Here is a 22,017-nt window from a genome sequence, read left to right as displayed (position 1 = left end):
ATTGGAAGGGCTGAGCAAAGAAGCAATGAGATTTGAAGATGTGTTAACAGAAATTTTCCAAACTGAAGAGAAAATTTATGTAAAAAACATAATATGTAAGAATTGTGGGGAAATTACAAAAGGAGTAACATATGCACAGTGAGAACAGCAGAAAGATAAGAATGAACAAAATGAGGAGAAAAAATATTTCAGGTAATAATGGCTTAGAATTTTCTGAAAGTAAGGTCAGATACCAAACCACAGATCCAATGATCTCAGGGAATTTCAAGCAGGAAAAATACCAAAAGTTCTACACTTAGGCATTTCACATTCACACTGCACAGAATAAAAGACAAAAAATCTTATGTGGTGCCATAAAGAAAAAAACCACCTTTACTATAGAGCTTTAAGGGTAAAAATTACATCAGATTTCTGTTCAGAATTATGTAAGCAAGAAGAGAAAGGAGTAAAATATTTAAAGTGTTGAAAGAAAAAAACAACCAAACTAGAATTCTGTATCCAGTGAAATTATCCTTAAATAGTAAGGTGAAATAAAGACTTTATCAGACAAAAATTGAGTGAGTTGTTTCTGGCAGACCTACCTTGCCAGATATGTTAAAAGAAGTTCTTTAGAAAGAAGGAAAATGATATGTTAGAAATTTGAGTCTATATAAAGAAAGGGTCTTTGAGAAATTAATGAAGGTGAAATAAAATCTTTTTCCCCCCAAAATAAAATCTTCTACTTGTCTATCTTAGACCTGGTCTAACAGATAAGTTTGTTCAAAGTAATAATAGCAGCAGTATATATTAGGTGATTATAGTTTATGCATAAGTGAAATGAATGACAGAAGTGTTATAAGGGATGAAAGGGGAAAATTGGGAATACTCCATTATGAGGTATGTGCACCAACCATGAAGCAGTAGATCATTACTTATAAATGGACTTGAATTGGTTGCAAACTCTTAAGCAACCACTGAAAGTTCTTTTTAGAAGATGTGGCATGTTAACAGGAGATAAAAAATGGAATCATATAAAATGCTCAATTAAAACCAGAGAAGGCAGAAAAAGATTAGAAGACTAAGAAACGAAGAATAAGGACAATGAATAGAATAACAAATATGGTATGTATTAATCCAACTATATTAAAAAACACTTTAAATAAGAATGATCAAAATTCACCAATTAAAAGACAGATACTATCAGAGTGGATTAAAAAAAAACAGACCCAACCACATATTGTCTGTAAGAAACCTGTTGTAAACACAGAGACACATATATAATAGAAGTAACATGTTGGAAAAAGATATACCAAGCTAACACTGATCAAAAAGAAGCTGAAGGGGATACCTGGCTAGCTCAGTCAGGAGAGCATGTGACTCTTGATGTTGATGTGGGTTCGAGCCCCACATGAGGTGTAGAGACTACTTAAATAAATAAAAAAACTTTTAAAAAAATAACAAAAGGAAGCTGAAGTCATTATATTGAATTCAGACAAAGCAGATTTCAGAGCAAAGATAATTCCAGTAATAAATAAGGGCATTATATAATAAGCTTATTCTTCAAGAAGACAGAACAAATCTGAATGTATGTGCTCCTGACAGTATAGTATCAAAACTCATGAAGCAAAAACTCATAAAACTTAAAGGAGAAATAGAAATATCTATTATTGTTAGACACTTCAATATGTTTCACTATCAGTAATTCACAGAGGGAGCCAGCAGAGAATCAGTAATGACATAGTTGAACTGAAAAGCACCATCAGTAAGTTGAATCTAATTGGCATTTATAGAATACTTCATCCAACAAAGGCTACATATATATATTCTTCTCAAACTCACATGGAACATTCACCAAGATAGATCATATCTTCAGACTTAAAACACATCTTAACAAATTTAAAAGAATATAAGTCATACAAAGTATGTTCTCCGACCACAACAGAATTAAGCTAGAAATCAACAACAGAAAGAAACTGGAAAATTCCAAATTATTTGGAGATTAAGCAATGCACTTTTGAATAACATATGGGTCAAAGTAGAAGTCTTGAGAAAGTTAGAAATTTTAATCTAATGAAAATACAATTTATCAGATTTGATGCAGCAAAAGCAGTGATTGGAGGGATGTTTATAGCACTGAATATATATATATATATATATATATATATATATATATATATATACACACACACACACACACACACATATATATGTATATTTATATTAGAAGAGAAGAAAAATCTAAAATCAAGAATCTCAGCTTCTATCCTAGGAAACTGGAAAGAAATAAGAGCAAATTAAGTCAGAAGTTAAGAAAAATAATAATAAAAATTAGAGCAGACATCAATGAAATTGAACAGGAAAACAATAGAGAAAATCAACAAAGCCACAAGCTGATTATTTGGAAAGATGAATAAAATTGATAAGCCTCTAGACAGGCAATCAATAAAAAAGAAAATACAAATTACTAATATCAGAAATCAAAAAAGGGCCATCACTAGTGATCCTATGGGCATTAAAAGGGTAATGAAGGATAGGTTACGTTTCTATACACCAGTAATGAAGCAGCAGAAAGAGAAATCAAGGAATTGATCGCATTTACAATTGCACCAAAAATCTAAGATACCTAGAAATAAACCTAACAAAGAGATAAAAGAACTATACCCTGAAAACTATAGAAAGCTTATGAAAGAAATTGAAGAAGACACAAAAAATGGAAAAAGATTCCATGGTGATGGATTGGAAGAACAAATATTGTTAAAATGTCAATACTACTCAAAGCAATGTACATATTCAATGCAATTCCTATCAAAATGACACCAACATTCTTCACAAAGCTAGAACAAATAATCCTAAAATGTGTATGTATGGGACCAGAAGAGACCCTGAATAGCCAAAGCAATCCTGAAAAAAAAATAATAATAATAATAAAAAAAAAATAAACCTGGAGGCATCACAATTCCAGACTTCTAGCTGTATTACAAAGCTGTAATCATCCAGACAGTATGAGACTGGCATAAGAACAGACACATAGATCAACGGAACAGAATAGAAAACCCAGAAACTGACCCACAAAGTTATGGCCAACTAATCTTTGGCAAAGGAGGCAAGAATATGCAATGGAATAAAAACAGTCTCTTCAGCAAATGGTGTTGGGTAAAGTGGATTGCGACATGAAGAAGAATGAAACTGGACCACTTTCTTACACCATACACAAAACCAAATTCCAAATGGATGAAAGACTTAAATGTGAAACAGGAAGCCATCAAAATCCTAGAGGAGAATATAGGCAACAACCTCTTTGACCTCAGCCGCAGCAAGCTTCTTACTTGACATGTCTCCAGAGGCAAGGGAAACAAAAGCAAACATAACTATTGGGACCTCATCAAGATAAAGACTTCTGCACAGCAAAGGAAACAGTCAGCAAAACTAAAAGGCAATCTATGGAATGGGAGAAAATATTTGCAAATGATATATCAGATAAAGGGTTAGTACCCAAAATCTATAAAGAAGTTATCAAACTAGTACCCAAAAAACAATTCAGTGAAGAAATGGTCAAAAGACATGAATAGACACCTTTCTAAGGAAGACATCCTTGGGGCACTTGTGGCTCAGTTGGTTAAGCGTCTGACTTCAGCTCAGGTCATGAACTTGGGGTTTGTGAGTTCAAGCCCTGCATCAAGCTCTGTGCTGACAGCTCTGAGCCTGGAGCCCGTTCTGGATTCTGTGTCTCCCTCTCTCTCTGCCCTTCCTCCCCTCTCTATCTCTCAAAAATAAATAAACATTAAGAAAAAGAAGAAGAAGACATCTAGATGGCTAACAGACACATGAAAAGATGCTCAATGTCACTTATCATCAGGGAAATACAAATCAAAACCACAATAAGATGCCACTTCACACCTGTCAAAAAGGCTAAAATTAACAACTCAGGCAACAACAGATGTTGGGGAGGATGCAGGGAAAGGGGACCCTTTTGCACTGCTGGTGAGAATGCAAACTGGTACAGCCACTCTGGAAAACAGTATGGCGGTTCTTCAAAAAAGTAAAAACAGAACTCCCTATGACCCAGCATTTGCACTACCAGGTATTTTTCCAAAGGATACAGGATTGCTGATTCAAAGGGCACATGCACTCAGATGTCGATAGCAGATGTCAAAATAGCCAAAGTATGGAAAGAGCCCAAATGTCCATCAACTGATGAGTTATCCATTCATCCATCAGATGTGGTGTGTGTATATGTATGTATACACACACAATGGAATATTACTCAGCAATCAAAAAGAATGAAATTTTGCTTTTTGCAACAATACGGATGGAACTAGAGTGTATTATGCTAAGCAGAGTAAGTCAGAGAAAGACAAATATGTGATTTCACTCATACGTGGAAATTAAGAAACAAAATAGATGAACATAGGAGAAGGGAAGGAAAAATAAGATAAACACAGAGAGGGAGACAGCCCATAAGAGACTCTTAAATACAGAGAAAAAACTGAGGGTTGCTGGAGGAGTGTTGGGTGGGGGGATGGGCTAAATGGGTGATGGGCATTAAGGAGGGCGCTTGCAGGGATGAGCACTGGGTGTTATATGTAAGTGATGAATCACTAAATTCTGTTCCTGGAACCAATACTACAGTATATGTTAACTAACTTGGATTTAAATTTTTAAAAAAAGTTTGGGAGGTCTTATTAATTACCATCATAAAAGGTACAGGACTAAAAATTTGAAACCTTGAATTATAGTCCCAGCTCTGCCACTTACCGGCTTTATAAACTTGGGCAGTTTACTTTCACATTATCATCTCAGTATTGTCATCAGATGAGAGGTTGGAAAGGACCCTGTGAATGCTGACATTGTAAGGATTCTAAAGATTCTCATATGGCATTTCTCAGCCAAAAATGACAGTTGTGGCGTTTGTAGAAGGAATGACCTCTGAACCCCCATGTCTCCCCTCATTTTCTACCCCATCTGCTTCTTCTGACTCACATTGGTCCCCTTTTCTCTCTTCCTCAGGCCCTCCTCTTCTGCCTGATTTTCCCTGTTCATTTATTTCTGACAGAAGACAAAGGGCCTGTAATTGTCCAAGTAAATCAAAGGAGTTAGCTGATCACTGGGTTGTTAGAAGAAACAGCAGAATTTCTCCAGGTATGACTTGAGTCCATCTGAGTAGGTAATCTCTCTGCTAATCTCCTGTTCTTGCCATTTCCCATAAAATTATTTATTTATTTATTTTGAGAGAGATGTGGGGAGGGGCAGAGATAAAAGGGAGAGAAAGAATCCCAAGAACGTTTCATGTTCAGCACGTGGAGCCTGATGCTAGACTCAGTCTCACAACCATGAAATCATGAAGCCGAAATCAGGAGTCAGATACTCAACTGACTGAGCCACCCAGGCATCCCACCATTTTCCATCTTGCATTTGATTCATGGTTACCTCTAGTCTGAAGCTTCCCATACTCAATTTTGGGGACACTGTCCTTGAAATGTCCTGAGCCCCACTTCTATGCGCCTTCCCACAGAAACCTACCCAGTCTGATTGTTGGTTGCCTCATCCTTTTTCCTCTGGGTCCACAAATGGCTGAGGGTTTAAGAGCATGAGCTAAGGAACTAGAAAGCCTGGGTGTGAATCACAGCTTTGCTACCTTCTAGCTTTCTGACCTTGAATAAGTTCCATATCCTCTTTGATCCTTAATTTCCTCATCTAGATACAGGTGCCGGATAAACTGCTTATTGTATCTTCACTTAGGTGCAGGCTTGGGAATACAGAGTTCCTAGACTGCCTTGAGGGTTGTCCACCTAGTTAACCCTGTGTGTTTTTTTACTGCCAGGTTGGTGACTATGGTATTGGAGGATTCTTTGAACCTCATTTGAATTATTTTTTGGTAAGGGCAAAATGTTACTCCTCTGAGCTGTGTTTAGAGTGGCAGGAGAAGGTCAGAGCTCATATGGAAGGTTTGTCTTCTTCTCATGGGGCCTCTAAATTATTAAAGATAAATCTTTAGGGACTGTTTTAAAATAACACCCCAGAAGAGAAAAAAAGCCTTTACCCCCTTCTCCTAATGTGATGATGTTTCCTTCAGCACCTGGAATTGAGATGACTTCTTGGGATGGAAAGTGATAGAGAACTGCCCTTGGTTCCTGAGACAGGGGTTAGGGGTCGCATGTCATCTCGGGCAGGCTCCCCTCGGTGCGCCCCCATGGAGGAGGCCAGATGCGTATGGCTGCAGCCCTAGATGCTCTCACCTCCTGCTGTATGGCAAGGAAGGCACTGGCTGCGGGAGCTCAAGAGGGGGTGGCCTGTGCAGCCTGTGTGGGCATGTGAGTGGAGGTGATCAGGGCCAGATAGTGGAGGGGAAGCCTCATGGCCAGCCTCCAAATGGGGCTCGAGCTACTCTGCCTGGGTTTAAAACTTTAAATGAGAGTAAAGAGTAATATTTATAAGAAAATGGGAGTGAATAGTCATCTCTAAAACCTCTTTAAGCCTTTTTTCATAAGAGAGACCATATTAAACTTACATATTTGAAGACTGCATAATCCTGCCTCCAGCGCCAGTCATTTCTCTGTTTTGTGATCATTGTGACTCATAAGAACTTTTTCAGTAACGAATGAAGTGATCCAGGGGCATGGAAAATACAACTTTTACACTGTTCTGGGATTGGCTATGAGCTCCAGCATTTTCATTGGCAAGAGTTTCATTTTGAAAAAACAAACAAACAAACAAACCCAACAACAACAAAAAAAACACAAAGTCTTCTGCAAGTTGCCAGGAAAGGCTCCAAGAGAGCAGGTCAAGGTGGCCATGCATATCTTAAAGAATCATTGTGGTGGGCTGGATTGCTATCAATGGGAGCAGGTGAGGTGGCCAACTTTGCTGCATATGCTTTTGCACCAGCCACCCTTGTGACTTCATTAGGAGCTCTCAGCATCCCAGTAAGTGCATCCTTTCTTCATACACCCACTCTAAATGAAAGACATAATTTTCATGGGAAAATTGGTTGTTTGCTAAGTATTCTAGAATCTACAGTTATGGTCATTCATGCTCTAGAGAAGAGGAGATCAAGACTTTAAACGAAATGTCTCATAAGCTGGGAGATCCAGGTTTTGTAGTCTTTGCAACCCTTGTGGTCATTGTGTCATTGATATTAATCTTTGAGGTGGGACCTTGCCATAGACAGAAAAACATTCTTGTGTACATAGAGATCTGCTCTGTAATCAGAGTGTTTTTGTTGTCTTGTGTTAAGGGCCTGAGCCTTGATATCAAAGAGATGTTTGCTGGAAAGCCTGTGTTGTGACATCTGGCCAGGATTCTGCTGCTGAGCCTTATAGTCTATGAGAGCACACAGATTAATTACCTGGGCAGGGCCCTGGGTATATTCAATACTTTCATTCTCACTTCAGTATATTACATATTTTTTACAACCTCAGTTTGAACTGGTTCAGCTATTCTTTTTTTTTTTTTTTTTTTTTGAGAGAGAAAGAGACAGAGAGAGTGCACACACACGCTCATGAGTGGGGGAGGGGAAGAGATAGAGAGAAACACAGAACCTGAAGCAGGCTTCAGGCTCTGAGCTGTCAGCACAGAACCTGACATGGGGCTCAAACCTACAAACCACAAAATCATGACCTGAGCCAAAGTCAGACGTTTAACCAACTGAGCCACCCCGGTGCCCCATGTTTAGCTCGTCTTTTTAAGAAGTGGCAAGATATGCCTATTGATGATGTCGATGGTACTTTGATGGTACTTTTACAATCATTGTGGGAATATTCTTGTTGCATGCCTCTAAAGATATCAGCTTTATTCTAGGTAGTCTCCCTTTGTCTTTTTGAAAGACAAAAAAGCAGTGAATGGCAATCTCTCTAACATGTATGAAGTTCTTAATAATAATGAAGGAAGCTTAACCTGTGGAATTGAAGAACACAGTGATGAAAATATCTCCTGAAGAAATGGAAATCTCACAGCTTTTTAAAAATTAGTGCAATTAAAAGATGAATCTATAATTGGATTATAAAGTGAATTTGAGTATCAGAATGTGACTGAAAAAGCATTGTTCTCAACAAATGTTCTCTAGAGACAATCTTTTTTAAAGTTTCACTGAAATTGACCAAGAAATTATTTTTCTTATATTTACATGTTGGTAGTTCACTAAAATGACCTCATTACATGGCCAATTTCTATTGGCCTTGTATTAATATAGAGGTGTTTTAAATTTTCCTTTTGCCAAATCTAAGTGCATTGACAGTTTTAAGTCCATAAAAATGTTTTATTTTTTCATTGGTGATGACAGTCTGAAATGTACATTTGTCATCCCCACTCCATCAATCCCTGACCATTTGGAGGGTTTTTGATTTTAAAAAGAAGAAAATTTTCCTAATCATTATACTGTGATTTACCTTACCTATACAAATGATTTTAATTTTGAAATGTTAGCTTAAGAGAATCCTGTTATTAAATGAAGAATAACTCATTTACAAAAGTAAAAATGGTGGAGAGTTGCCCAGTGGAAATCTTTCTCATGCTATGACTTACCACCACACATTTGATGTTTTCCTATTCCTTGATGGCACCTTGCTAAACCAGTGCATCCTGCGTCTCTCAGGCAGTAGCCTGACTGATTTCATTCTTCACTTCCTCTAATTCCTTGATACCTGGAACCTTGATTACCATTTTACATCAGCTCTTATACTTTTCAGTATATTTTCATGAGTTACATTGTCACTCGTATATTCTGACAACTCTGGGAAATAAAGTCAAAAGATTAGTTCCTTAAATTTAGCTCATGTTATAATAAAAAGAAAAATTGAAACCATTAAAAAAAAAAAGAAAGTAATAGAGAACTACACAGAATCCTTTGCTCCCACCTGTGGCCCCTCTTGTGCTAGGTTCCTCTGCCTCTCTGCAGGTGAGAGGCACTCACTTCTCTGTTGACATGAAGAGCACTGGAGTCTATTACTATTAGCTCCAATACTTTAGCCCAGCGCAGTTCACTGGTGTGGCTGAACCAAAAATAAAGAAAAGATACACATTTTGTCCTTTGGGACAAAATTAGGAAACTAGACAACAAATGTTCTTTAGCAGATTTCATGTGCTGGTTATTGTCCTGGGAATTAGGGCTAGGAAAGCAGAGAAGACAGTACCATTCTCATAGAGAGACCATAGTGGTTTGTTTGTTTTTTTTTTTTTTTTTGAGAGACATGCATATGAACAGCTACTTTCTAAATAATTGGAAAAGCATTAAAGGATGTATGTGTGCAGTGGTCCTGAGTCCCAGTGAATAGGCATACAACCTGAACATTCAGAGAAGTCTTCCTGGAAGAGCTAGCTCTAAGCTAAGACTGTTTCTTTAAACCTGTACCTTCATGAGACGATGTCCCTGTAATATAGTCTGAGGGCAACTCTCTCTGTAGTCAGAATGGACCCACTGGTTATGGGAATACGGGAAACCATATTCTTGGTGCTTCCAGGAACAGCTTTCACAGAGGAAAACACATAGACGTTGAAAGCAAAAGCCAGCCTTGTCCTATGGATAAGCTCCCTTTGTGATTCTAATAGGGAATCTTAACATAATTATGTTGTAAGATGGCCTACAGGACTGAAAGGGTAATTCCAGTCCCCACCCCAAGACTCCCTTCAAGGTTCTTCTTCCTACCCCGCTTGCCACATGCACCAAATTACTACTAATGCGGAAGTAACTACTATAAATTGTCCCCCATGCTTGTGCTCAGAACTCAGACCTCTGGAGAGCCATCTCCTCTGAGCCCACCAGGGTGAAATAAACCTCCTGCCTTCCAAGATATCTGAGTGCCTCTTGGTTCTTCCGCTGGGTGATCCAGACCAGGTTCCGTAACAATTCTAACTGAACTTTTCCTGACTTGACCAGCCCTAGGATAAAATGTTTTCTCAGGGTGGCATATACTCCTTTTTAGTCATCTTTTTTGATCCATTTCCTGCTTTGAGTTTTCTGTCTCCATCATGGACAAATGTATGAATTGGTGGTTTCTTCTGTGAATGTAACACTTAGTTCCTCTATTGGCCCTTCTTGCCTAGGTTCTCTTCTCAACTGCCTCTCTGATCATCTCCATCCTGAAAGGGGTGAGGTGACCTCCATTTGGCTGTGATGAGCTTCTCTTTCGTACATCACATCCTTAACTATAATGGATGGGAAAGCAACTGTTTTTTGTGCTTAACTAGTTAAGTCTAAGACCTGCATATTCACTTTGACATAAATTTCACAGGGATTTGACACTGAGACTTTGGAGACTGATGAGACAGGGAATCAAGTGGCCACATTCATGAGTTATATAAGTATGATCAATACTGGATTGCCCTGTAGGCACACCAAGGAATTTATATTTTTAAAAACACACTAGAAGATTCTAATGATTAACCTGGTATTGTTATGCCCAGAATTCGTGATCCCCAAAGACCACCAGGGAGCCGAGTCCGATGCAAAAGCAAAGAGCCTTTATTCGAGCTAGCTTGAGCTCAATCCCCTATCTGCACCAACGCAATGGTGAGATACTGGAGAGAGAGAGCGAGTTTCAAAAGCACAAAGGTTTTATAGGGGTCTAGGGGCAGTTGGTGAGGTAATGGCTGTGGCCTCAGCCGATTGGCTGGGGAAGGGTCATGGCCTCGGCTGATTGGCTGGGGAAGGGTCAGAGTCCTGTTATGCAGGTCGCCGGGTGTTTTTTTTTTAATTAAAAAAAATTTTTTTTAAACATTTATTTATTTTTGAGACAGAGAGAGACAGAGCATGAACAGGGGGAGGGGCAGAGAGAGAGGAAGACACAGAATCAGAAGCAGGCTCCAAAAATTTTTTTTAAACTTTTATTTATTTTTGAGACAGAGAGAGACAGAGCATGAATGGGGGGAGGGGCAGAGAGAGAGGAAGGCACAGAATCAGAAGCAGGCTCCAGGCTCTGAGCCATCAGCCCAGAGCCCAACGCGGGGCTCGAACTCACGACCATGAGATCGTGACCTAAGCTGAAGTTGGATGCTTAACCGACTGAGCCACCCAGGTGCCCCTCGCCAGGCATGTTTTGATCAGGAAGTTTGAACGGGTGAGCGGGAGGTTACTCAAGGGGAGGAGGCGTGGTCTGAGGTTTCTGCGATTTTCCCGGAAAGGGGCCATGTCAGGGACATAGTCACTCAAGGTGGAGGATTCAGAACAAGATGGAGTCGGCTGGCGTAGGTCCACTCTTTCAGTATAGGAGCTACTATCAATTATTAGAAGTAGAAGGAGAAAGAGGGAAAGGGAAGAGTCACAGAATTATTTGGGGGACTTTTCATATTACACAGCACTTCTTTATTATATTACTCCTTAGGTTGTCAGCTGCTTGAAGAGTAAAGATCTAGAACCATTTGTTTTGCCAATCAGGTGTGATTTTCTCTCTGGACTAAGACTAATTTTTTAATTCTTTTTTTTTTTAATATGAAATTTATTGTCAAATTGGTTTCCATATGACACCCAGTGCTCATTCCAACAGTGCCTTCCTCAATGCCCATCACCCACGCTCCCCTCCTTCCCACCCCCCATCAACCCTCAGTTCTCAGTTTTTAAGAGTCTCTTATGTTTTGGCTCCCTCCCTCTCTAACCCTTTTTCTTTTTCCTTCCCTGCCCACATGGTCTTCTGTTAAGTTTCTCAGGATCCACATAAGAGTGAAACATATGGTACCTGGCCTTCTCTGTATGACTTATTTCACTTAGCATAACACTCTCCAGTTCCATCCATGTTGCTACAAAAGGCCATAGTTCATTCTTTCTTGTTGCCACGTAGTATTCCATTGTGTATGTAAACCACAATTTCTTTATCCATTCATCAGTTGATGGACATTTAGGCTCTTTCCATAATTTGGCTATTGTTGAACGTGCTGCTATAAACATTGGGGTACAAGTGCCCCTAGGTATCAGCACTCCCGTATCCCTTGGGTAAATTCCTAGCAGTGCCATTCCTGGGTCATAGGGTAGATCTATTTTTAATTTTTTGAGGAAACTCCACACTGTTTTCCAGAGTGGCTCCACTAGTTTGCATCCCCACCAATAGTGCAAGAGGGTTCCTGTTTCTCCACATCCTCGCCAGCATCTCTAGTCTAGTCTCCTGACTTGTTCATTTTAGCCACTCTGACTGGCATGAATGTGTTATCTCAGTGTGGTTTTTATTTGTATTTCCCTGATGAGGAGCAACGTTAAGCATCTTTTCATGTGCCTGTTAGCCATTTGGATGTCTTCTTTAGAGAAGTGTCTATTCATGTTTTCTGCCCATTTCTTCACTGGATTATTTGTTTTTCGGGTGTGGAGTTTGGTGAGCTCTTAATAGATTTTGGATAGTAGCCCTTTGTCCAATACATCATTTGCAAATATCTTTTCCCATTCCATTGGTTGTCTTTTAGTTTTGTTGATTGTTTCCTTTGCAGTGCAGAAGCTTTTTATCTTCGTGAGGTCCCAGTAGTTCATTTTTGCTTTTAACTCCCTTGCTTTTGGGGATGTGTCAAGTAAGAAATTGCTGCGGCTGAGGTCAGAGAGGTTTTTTCCTGCTTTCTCCTCTAGGGTTTTGATGGTATCCTGTCTCACATTCAGGTCCTTTATCCATTTTGAGTTTTTGTGAGTGGTGTAAGAAAGTAGTCTAGTTTCATGCTTCTGCATGTTGCTGTCCAGTTCTCCCAGCACCATTTGTTAGAGACACTGTCTCTTGCCCATTGGATATTCTTTCCTGCTTTGTCAAAGATTAGTTGGCCATACTTTTGTAGGTCTAATTCTGGGGTTTCTATTCTATTCCATTGGTCTATGTGTCTGTTTTTGTGCCAATACCATGCTGTCTTGATGATTACAGCTTTGTAGTAGAGGCTAAAGTCTGGTATTGTGATGCCTCCCGCTTTGGTCTTCTTCAAAATTACTTTAGCTATTCGGGGTCTTTTGTGGTTCCATGCAGATTTTAGGATTGCTTGTTCTAGCTTCAAGAAGAATGCTGGTGCAATTTTGATTGGGATTGCATTGAATGTGTAGATAGCTTTGGGTAGTATTGACATTTTAACAATATTTATTCTTCCAATCCATGAGCATGGAATGTTCCATTTCTTTATATCTTCTTCAATTTCCTTCATCAGCTTTCTATAGTTTTCAGCATACAGATCTTTTACATCTTTGGTTAGGTTTATTCCTAGGTATTTTATGCTTCTTGGTTCCATTGTGATTGGGATCAGTTTCTTTATTTGTCTTTCTGTTGCTTCATTATTAGTGTATAGGAATGCAACTGATTTCTGTACGTTGATTTTGTATCCTGCGACTTTGCTGAATTCATGTGTCAGTTCTAGCAGACTTTTGGTGGAGTCTATCAGATTTTCCATGTATCTGCAAAAAGTGATACATGTCATGTCATGTACATACATTTTCATGTCATCTGCAAAAAGTGAAAGCTTGACTTCATCTTTACCAATTTTGATGCCTTTGATTTCCTTTTGTTTGACTGCTGATGCTAGAACTTCCAACACTATGTTAAACAACAGTGGTGAGAGTGGACATCCCTGTCATGTTCCTGATCTCAGGGGGAAAGCTCTCAGTTTTTCCCCATTGAGGATGATATTAGCTGTGGGCTTTTCATAAACGGCTTTTATGATGTTTAAGTATGTTCCTTCTGTCCCGACTTTCTCGAGGGTTTTTATTAAGAAATCGTGCTGAATTTTGTCAAATGCTTTTTCTGCATCAGTTGACAGGATCATATGGTTCTTATTTTTTCTTTTATTAATGTGATGTATCACATTGATTGATTTGCGAATGTTGAACCAGCCCTGTAGCCCAGGAATGAATCCCACTTGATCATGGTGAATAATTCTTTTTATATGCTGTTGAATTCGATTTGCTAGTATCTTGTTGAGAATTTTTGCATCCATATTCATCAGGGATATTGGCCTGTAGTTCTCTTTTTTTACTGGGTCTCTGTCTGGTTTAGGAATCAAAGTAATGCTGGCTTCATAGAATGAGTCTGGAAGTTTTCCTTCTCTTTCTATTTTTTGGAACAGCTTGAGAAGGATAGGTATTATCTATGCTTAAAATGTCTGGTAGACTTCCCCAGGGAAGCCATCTGGTCCTGGACTCTTATCTGTTGGGAGATTTTTGATAACTGATTCAATTTCTTCACTGGTTATGGTCTATTTGAGTTTTCTATTTCTTCCTGCTTGATTTTTGGAAGTATGTGGGTTTGGAAGTGTTTAGGCATTTGTCCATTTCTTCCAGGTTGTCCAGTTTGTTGGAATATAATTTTTCCTAGTATTCCCTGATAATTGCTTGTATTTCTGAGGGATTGGTTGTAATAATTCCATTTTCACTCATGACTTAATCTATTTGGGTCATCTCCCTTTTCTTTTTGAGAAGCCTGGCTAGAGGTTTATCAATTTTGTTTATTTTTTCAAAAAAACAACTCTTGGTTTCAATGATCTGCTCTACAGTTTTTTTAGATTCTATATTGTTTATTTCTGCTCTGATCTATATTATTTCTCTTCTTGTGCTGGGTTTAGGCTGTCTTTGCTGTTCTGCTTCTATTTCCTTTAGGTGTGCGGTTAGATTTTGTATTGGGGATTTTCCTGTTTCTTGAGATAGGCCTGGATTGCAATGTATTTTCCTCCCAGGACTGCCTTTGCTGCATCCCAAAGCGTTTGGATTGTTGTATTTTCATTTTCATTTGTTTCCATATGTTTTTTAATTTCTTCTCTAATTGCCTGGTTGACCCATTCATTCTTTAGTAGGGTGTTCTTTAACCTCCACGCTTTTGGAGGTTTTCCAGACTTTTTCCTGTGGTTGATTTCAAGCTTCATAGCATTGTGGTCTGAAAGCATGCACGGTGTTATCTCAATTCTGGTTGAGGGCTATTTTGTGACCCAGTATGTGATCTATCTTGGAGAATGTTCCATGTGCACTCGAGAAGAAAGTATATTCTGTTGTTTTGGGATGCAGAGTTCTAAAAGTATCTATCAAGTCCATCTGATCCAATGTATCATTCAGGGCCCTTGTTTCTTTATTGACCGTGTGTCTAGATGATCTATCCATTTCTGTAAGCGGGGTATTAAAGTTCCCTGCAATTACCACATTCTTGTCAATAAGATTGCTTATGTTTGTGAGTAATTGTTTTATATATTTGGGGGCTCCCATATTCGGTGCATAGACATTTATAATTGTTAGCTCTTCCTGATGGATAGACCCTGTTATTATTATATAATGCCCTTCTTCATCTCTTGTTACAGCCTTTAATTTAAAGTCTAGTTTGTCTGATATAAGTATGGCTACTCCAGCTTTCTTTTGACTTCCAGTAGCATGATAAATAGTTCTCCATCCCCTCACTTTTAATCTGAAGCTGTCCTCAGGTCTATAATGAGTCTCTTGTAGACAACAAATAGATGGGTCTTGTTTTTTTTATCCATTCTGATACCCTATGTCTTTTGGTTGGAGCATTTAGTCCATTTACATTCAGTGTTATTATAGAAAATACGGGTTTAGAGTCATCATGATGTCTGTAGGTTTCATGCTTGTACTGATGTCTCTGGTACTTTATCTCACAGGATCCCCCTTAGGATCTCTTGTAGGGGTGGTTTAGTGGTGATGAATTCCTTCAGTTTTTGTTTGTTTGGGAAGACCTTTATCTCTCCTTCTATTGTACGTGACAGACTTGCTGGATAAAGGAATGTTGGCTGCATATTTTTTCTGTTCATCACATTGAAGATTTCCTGCCTTTCCTTTCTGGCCTGCCAAGTTATAGTAGATAGATCTGTCACTAGTCTTATCGGTCTCCCTTTATATGTTAGAGTGTGTTTATCCCTAGCTGTTTTGAGAATTTTCTCTTTATCCTTGTATTTTGCCCGTGTCACTATGGTATGTTGTGTAGAAGATCGATTCAAGTTAGGTCCGAAGGGAGTTCTCGCTGCCTCTTGGATTTCAATGCCTTTTTCTTTCCCCAGATCAGGGAAGTTCTCAGCTATGATTTCTTTAAGTACACATTCAGCCCCTTTCTCTCTCTCTCTTCCTCCTCTGGAATCCCTATTATACGGATATTATTACATTTCATCACATCACTTAGTTCTCTAATTCTCCCCTCATACTCCTGGATTTTTTTATCTCTCTTTTTCTCAGCTTCCTCTTTTTCCATAATTTTATCTTCTAATTCACCTATTCTCTCCTCTGCCTCTTCAATCCAAGCTGTGGTCACCTCCATTTTATTTTGCACCTCATTTATAGCATTTTTTAGCTCCTCCTGACTGTTTCTTAGTCCTTGATCTCTGTAGCAATAGATTCTCTGCTGTCCTTTATACTTTTTTCAAGCCCAGCGAATAATCTTATGACTATTATTTTAAATTCATGTTCTGTTATATTGCTTAAATCGTTTTTTGATTAATTCGTTAGCTGTCGCTACTTCCTGGAGTTTCTTTTGAGGAGAATTCTTCTGTTTCATCATTTTGGATAGTCCCTGGAGTGGTGCGGAACTGCAGGGCTCTTCCCCTGTGCTGTCCCAAGTAACTTGCGTTGGTGGATGGGGCCGCAGTCAGACCTGATGTCTGCCCCTAGCCCACCACTGGGGCCACAGTCAGACTGGTGTGTACCTTATCTTCCCCTCTCCCAGGGCAGGACTCACTGTGGAGTGGTGTGGCCCCTGTCTGGGCTACTTGAACACTGCCAGGCTTGTGGTGCTGCTTCTATGGGATTTGTTGTATTAGCCGGGGTGGATCCACAAGGTGCACAGGGGTGGAAGGGGCAGGCTCAGCACGCTTTGCCTTCGGTGGTCCCCTGCAGGAGGGGCACTGCAGCACTGGGAGGGAGTCAGACCTGCTGCCAGAGAGATGGATCCGCAGGAGCACAGTGTTGGGTGTTTGCGTGGTGCAAGCAAGTTCCGTGTGGGGAACTGGTTCCCTTTGGGATTTTGGCTGGGGGTTGGGCTAGGGAGATGGCACTGGCGAGCACCTTTGTTCTCCCCTGAGCTGAGCTCTGTTGTTCGGGGCTCAACAACTCTCCCTCCCAGTGTCCTCTAAACCTCCTGCTCTCAGAGCAGAGCTATTGACTTATAACATTCCAGATGTTAAGTCCCACTGGCTGTCAGAACTCACTCCATCCGGCCCCTCCATTTCTGCAAGTCAGACTCGTGGGCTCTGCCTTGCCGGCCCCTCCACCACCCCAGCTCCCTCCCGCTGGTCTGTGTAGCACGCACTGCCTCTCTGCCCTTCCTACCCTCTTCTGTGGGCCTCTTGTCTATGCTTGGCTCTGGAGAGTCCATTCTGCTAGTCTTCTGGCAGTTTTCTGGGTTATTTAGGCAGATGTGGGTGGAATCTAAGTGATCAGCAGGATGCGGTGAGCCCAGCATCCTGCTACACTGCCATCTTCCTCCAGTCCTAATTTTTTAATTCTTAAAATAATTATTTTATTTTTGAGCTAATTTTTAAAATAAGCTATGAGGGAGGATAAAAACCTCAGGATTCATAGATACTTATGAATTTTTTCTATCGCCTTTTTTTCTCTACCCCAAATTGTACCAAATAATACTCAGATATTTTCACACTGCTCTTAAAATTTCTTAATTCCAAGGGTGCCTCGTGGCTCAGATTGAGTGTCTGACTTCAGCTCAGGTCATGATCTTGTGGTTTGTGGGTTTGAACCCCATGTTGGGCTCTCTGCTGTCAGCACAGAGCCTGCTTCAGATCCTCTTCCCCCCCCCTCCTCCCCTACTCATTCCCTCTCTCTCTCTCAAAAATAAATAAAATATTAAAAAAAGATTTCTTATTTCCAGAGTTATAGCATATTTATACTTCTACTTTTGTCAGGGACTTTTTCGGAGAATTTTACTCATAATTGGTGACTGCTTCAAAGAGGAAAGATTTCTGACTCATTAACCTTACTCATTCCTTTTGAAAAGAAATGATGAGCAATATTGATATTCAGTCATACTCCTTTACTCAATTTGAAGTTAGTACCATATGAAGATCCTTCTCTTTTCCTTTAACAATAGCATCATTGATAAACAAAAACAAACAAAAACAAGACAAAACTGTGACTTGGACAAGGAGGGTTTTTTTTGGTTTTTTAAGCATTTTATAATTTGACTTAAATAAAAAAAACTACAGTGGCATTTCTTAATCAGTGTGAGGCCTCAGCTGATTTGGGCAGGAGTTTTCTTTCAGGAATATTTTGAACATGACCATTTGTTCAGATTGTTGCAGTGCGTGCTAATAGTTTGGAAAACGGACATGGATAGTCTATTTTAGTACAATGGACAATAGTCACAATAATGAATTTCCTGTCATCTCCAAGATAAATTAGGGGAAAAAGTCATTAATTACAAAATGAGCATAGGGAATTTTATGCCTCTTTAAGTGTTCTGCTTCCAGAACACTTTTGTGCTAGTGTCTTTGAGTTGTAAATTTATGGTTTTTCATGAAACTTTGGGAGTTTTTGGCTATTACTTCTTCACATGTTCTTTATGTCTCTTTTTCTTTCTTCTTTCCTTCTAAGACTCTGGATGGTTTCCCACAGGTCCCTGAAGCTCTTTTAATTTTTCTTCATTCTTTTTCTTTCTGTTCCTCAGACTGGATAATTGCAAGTGGTATTTCTTCATGTTTGCTGATATTTCTTCTGTCAGGTTATATATGCTGTTGAGAGGGGCGCCTGGGTGGCTCAGTCGTTGAGTGTCCGACTTCAGCTCAGGTCATGATCAGCTCGTGACTTCGAGCCCCGCGTTGGGCTCTGTGCTGACAGCTTAGAGCCTGGAGCCTGCTTCGGATTCTGTGTCTCCCTCTCACTCTGTCCCTAACCCACTCGCATTCTGTCTCTGTCTCTCTCAAAAATAAATAAACATTATATATATGTATGTATGTGTATATATATATATATACACATATATATGTATGTGTATATATATATATATATATATATATATATATATATATATATATACATACACACACACACACACATGCTATTGAGAACTTCTAATTAATTTTAAAAATTTCAGTTGTTGAACTTCAAGATTTCAATTTTTTTGAAGAGTTTTGTCTTTTTATTGATATTCTCTATTGGTGACACATCATTATCATACTTTCTTTTAGTTCTTTAGACATGGTTTCCTTTTGTTCTTTGAGCATGTTTAAGGTAGCTGATTTAAAGTCTTTTCCTAGTCTGGGTTGCCTGGGTGGTTCAGTCAGTGAAGCATCTAACTCTGGGTTTTGGCTCAGGTCATGAACTCACGGTTTGAGTTTGAGCCTCATGTGGGACTCTGTGTTGACAGTGCAGAGCCTGCTTGGGATTTTCACACTCTTTCTCTCTCTCTCTGTCTCTCTGTCTCTCTCTCTCTCACTCTGTGTCTCTTTTCCCCACTCCCCTGCTTGTGTTCTCCCTACTCCCCTCCCAAATAAATTAAAAAAATAAACAAACATTAAAAAAAAATTTTAAGTATTTTCCTAGTCCTCAGAGATGGTTTCTATGGATTGTTTTCTTTCATGTGTATGGGCCATCTTCATGTTTCTTTGCATGTCTAGTAATTTTGTTGAAAATTGAGCAATGTGTTAGTATGCAAATCAGACTCTCCCAATCCCCCAGGTTTGTTTGTATTGTTACTTATTTTAAGTTTTCTTGTTCAGTGACTTTCCTGAGATAAATCTGTAGTCTTTATTCATTGTTCCCTCTGGAGACTCATTTCCTACTTTTTTGAAAATTGTGGTAAGATACATAGCATAACATAAAATTTACCATCTTAGCCATTTTAAAGTTTACAGTTCAGTAGTGTTAAATATACTTACATTTTTGTGCAATTGGTTTCTTACTTTTTGCAGTTTCTGGAGGCTTCCTGCATGCCTTAGCTCATGACGTTCTTCTCCACCTTTAAAGCCAGCAATGTAATATTTTAAATTCTTCCTCTGACTCTGACTTTTTGCTTCCCTCTTCCACATTTTAAGAACTGCTGTGATTACATTGGGCCTATGTGGATAATCCGGGATAATTTTATCTTAAAGTCATTTTATTAGCAACATTTATTCCACCTGCAACTTTAACTCCCATTTGCCATGTAGTATGTCATACTCATTTCTAGGGAGATATGTGGGGGGAATATTAATTTGTCTACCACACCCCTGTATCCCCCAATTACCTGGGATATTTCACTAGCCATTGCATTCCTTTCCACTCATATCCCATCCCAATTTACCATTATAAAAGTGTGAACAAATATAGCACTACATCATACCAGGAGATATCAATATTCCAGCTATCATTATTGATGGGGTCTTCACTGCTAGTCACCAGAAAGATGATCCAGTGCCAAAACCCCATTTTAAAATCTGTCTAAGGACCACTTGGTACCAACTGATTTTAGGTCAGTTTGCCTAGGTAAAGACTCTGAACTGGAGATTTGCATTTTGGAGTAACATCTGTAAGGCACTGGGAGAAACAGGGCTGAATGGTACAATAAGGTAAACTATGATGCAGTTGGAACTTAGACTCACAGTCAATCCCATAAGGAGCACTTGAACTGGGAATGCCCTTTACAATTGCCCTAAATTGAGGCAAGGTGCCTAGGTCAAACATTGAATGCAGATCCTCCCAGGGCTGTTGGATAACTGTAGCTGAGACATTTCTCTTCAGATAAAGGCAATGTCCAGAAAGGAACATATCTCTGGGCCCCAGCAACCCATACTCCCAGCAGCTTCAAGAATGACTAAGTACCTCAATCCAGAAAGAAGCATCTGGATGGCTCATCACCCTGTCTACATCATAGACTTCATTGTGTGAGCTCTGGGCTGATTGGCCAAAAGGAGGCAGAGAAAAGGAGAAGTATTAGATTTCAAGGGGCAGAAGAACATGAATTAATATATGTCCAAAATAATCTTTCTTTTCAAAGTAATCCTGGCAAGGAAGCATTGGATCAGCTTCTCCTGGGGCAGTTACAGACAAAACGTGGCCCAGTGATTCTCCTGGTGCTATTTCTTGCTGCCAAACCTCAGAGAAGGGTAAAGTGGGCCAAGTAGTGTCTCTAGAACCTTTCTCATGGATCCCAAGAAAGAGGCAGTTGGAAGAAAGCTAGGGGCCTTTGCTTGAGGCCTGCAGAGGTGAGCTGAAGGGCCAAGGTACCAGTATAAGAAAGGGAAAGCAACAGGATTTTACGAGCTAGGGACCAGATAGTACTGTAACCCATGGATATTATGTGAATCCTGATGTTTATGGGAACAGAATGATGGTCAGTCCAGATAAGTGTACCTTTAAAATAATGAATTAGCTGGCTGAGAAGTGTAAAATGAGCACTGGCTTAAGTATTGTCCACTTGGACTCTGGCAATGACTCCTTTAAAGTTAAGACTCCAGTAAAGATCACTGGCCTCAGTGTCTTCCTCTGGCAGTCTCAAGACCCCTTCCATGTATATGAATGCAGTGGTCAGTCTTTCTGACAGACGGAGTATGTTGGGTCAGAAGCAAAGTTGAAAACCATACTGCACACCTGAGAGCTCTCAACTATGAGGCAGGGAAGGCATGTGGCTCTTTTATTTGTTGCTGTGTGCCAGGATTGGAGATTGTTTTACTGCATAGTAAGTGATAATGAATCCTTTTGGAGCAAAGGATGAGCACCTCTGCCAGGTTGAGAGCTTTAAGAGATAGGGGAGTTAAAGGTACCTGGGTGGCTCAGTCAGTTAAACATCTGACTTTGGCTGAATTCATGATCTCAATTTGTGAGTTCAAGCCCTGCATCGGGCTCTGTGATGACAGCTCAGAGCCAGGAGCCTGCTTTGGATTCTGTGTCCCCCCCCTCTCTCTCTGCCCCTCCCTGCTTATGCTCTCTCTCTGTCTCTTTCTCTCTCTCAAAAATAAATAAACTTAAAAAAAAAAAAAAGAGGTGAATTAGGGCTGGGGGAAGGACCTACAGGGACAGTATTAACAGAAACCAAACTGTTCTAGGAAACACTTCTCCCTTCTTGGGAGAGAAAGGCCTCAGAGTCAATAATCAGAAAGTACTTACCCAACTTGATCTTCATTGAGGGCTGGCCATTTGTGGACACCGCCTCCTGTGTGGATCAAGTGGCATATAAAGTC

At 39.6% G+C, this 22,017-nt stretch overlaps 1 pseudogene; it reads left to right on the top strand.

Moving 5' to 3' along the window:
• Window positions 1-6,189: 6,189 nt before the first annotated feature.
• Window positions 6,190-7,939, top strand: LOC121010848 (magnesium transporter NIPA2-like; annotated as a pseudogene).
• The last annotated feature ends 14,078 nt before the right edge of the window (window positions 7,940-22,017 follow it).

The sequence above is a fragment of the Herpailurus yagouaroundi genome, unplaced genomic scaffold, assembly GCF_014898765.1.
Source record: "Herpailurus yagouaroundi ecotype Mexico unplaced genomic scaffold, PumYag 192, whole genome shotgun sequence".
In the NCBI taxonomy this organism is placed as follows: Eukaryota; Metazoa; Chordata; class Mammalia; order Carnivora; family Felidae; genus Herpailurus; species Herpailurus yagouaroundi.
The sequence above is the reverse complement of the archived record's forward strand: the minus strand, read 5'-3'. Positions and strand labels throughout refer to the sequence as shown.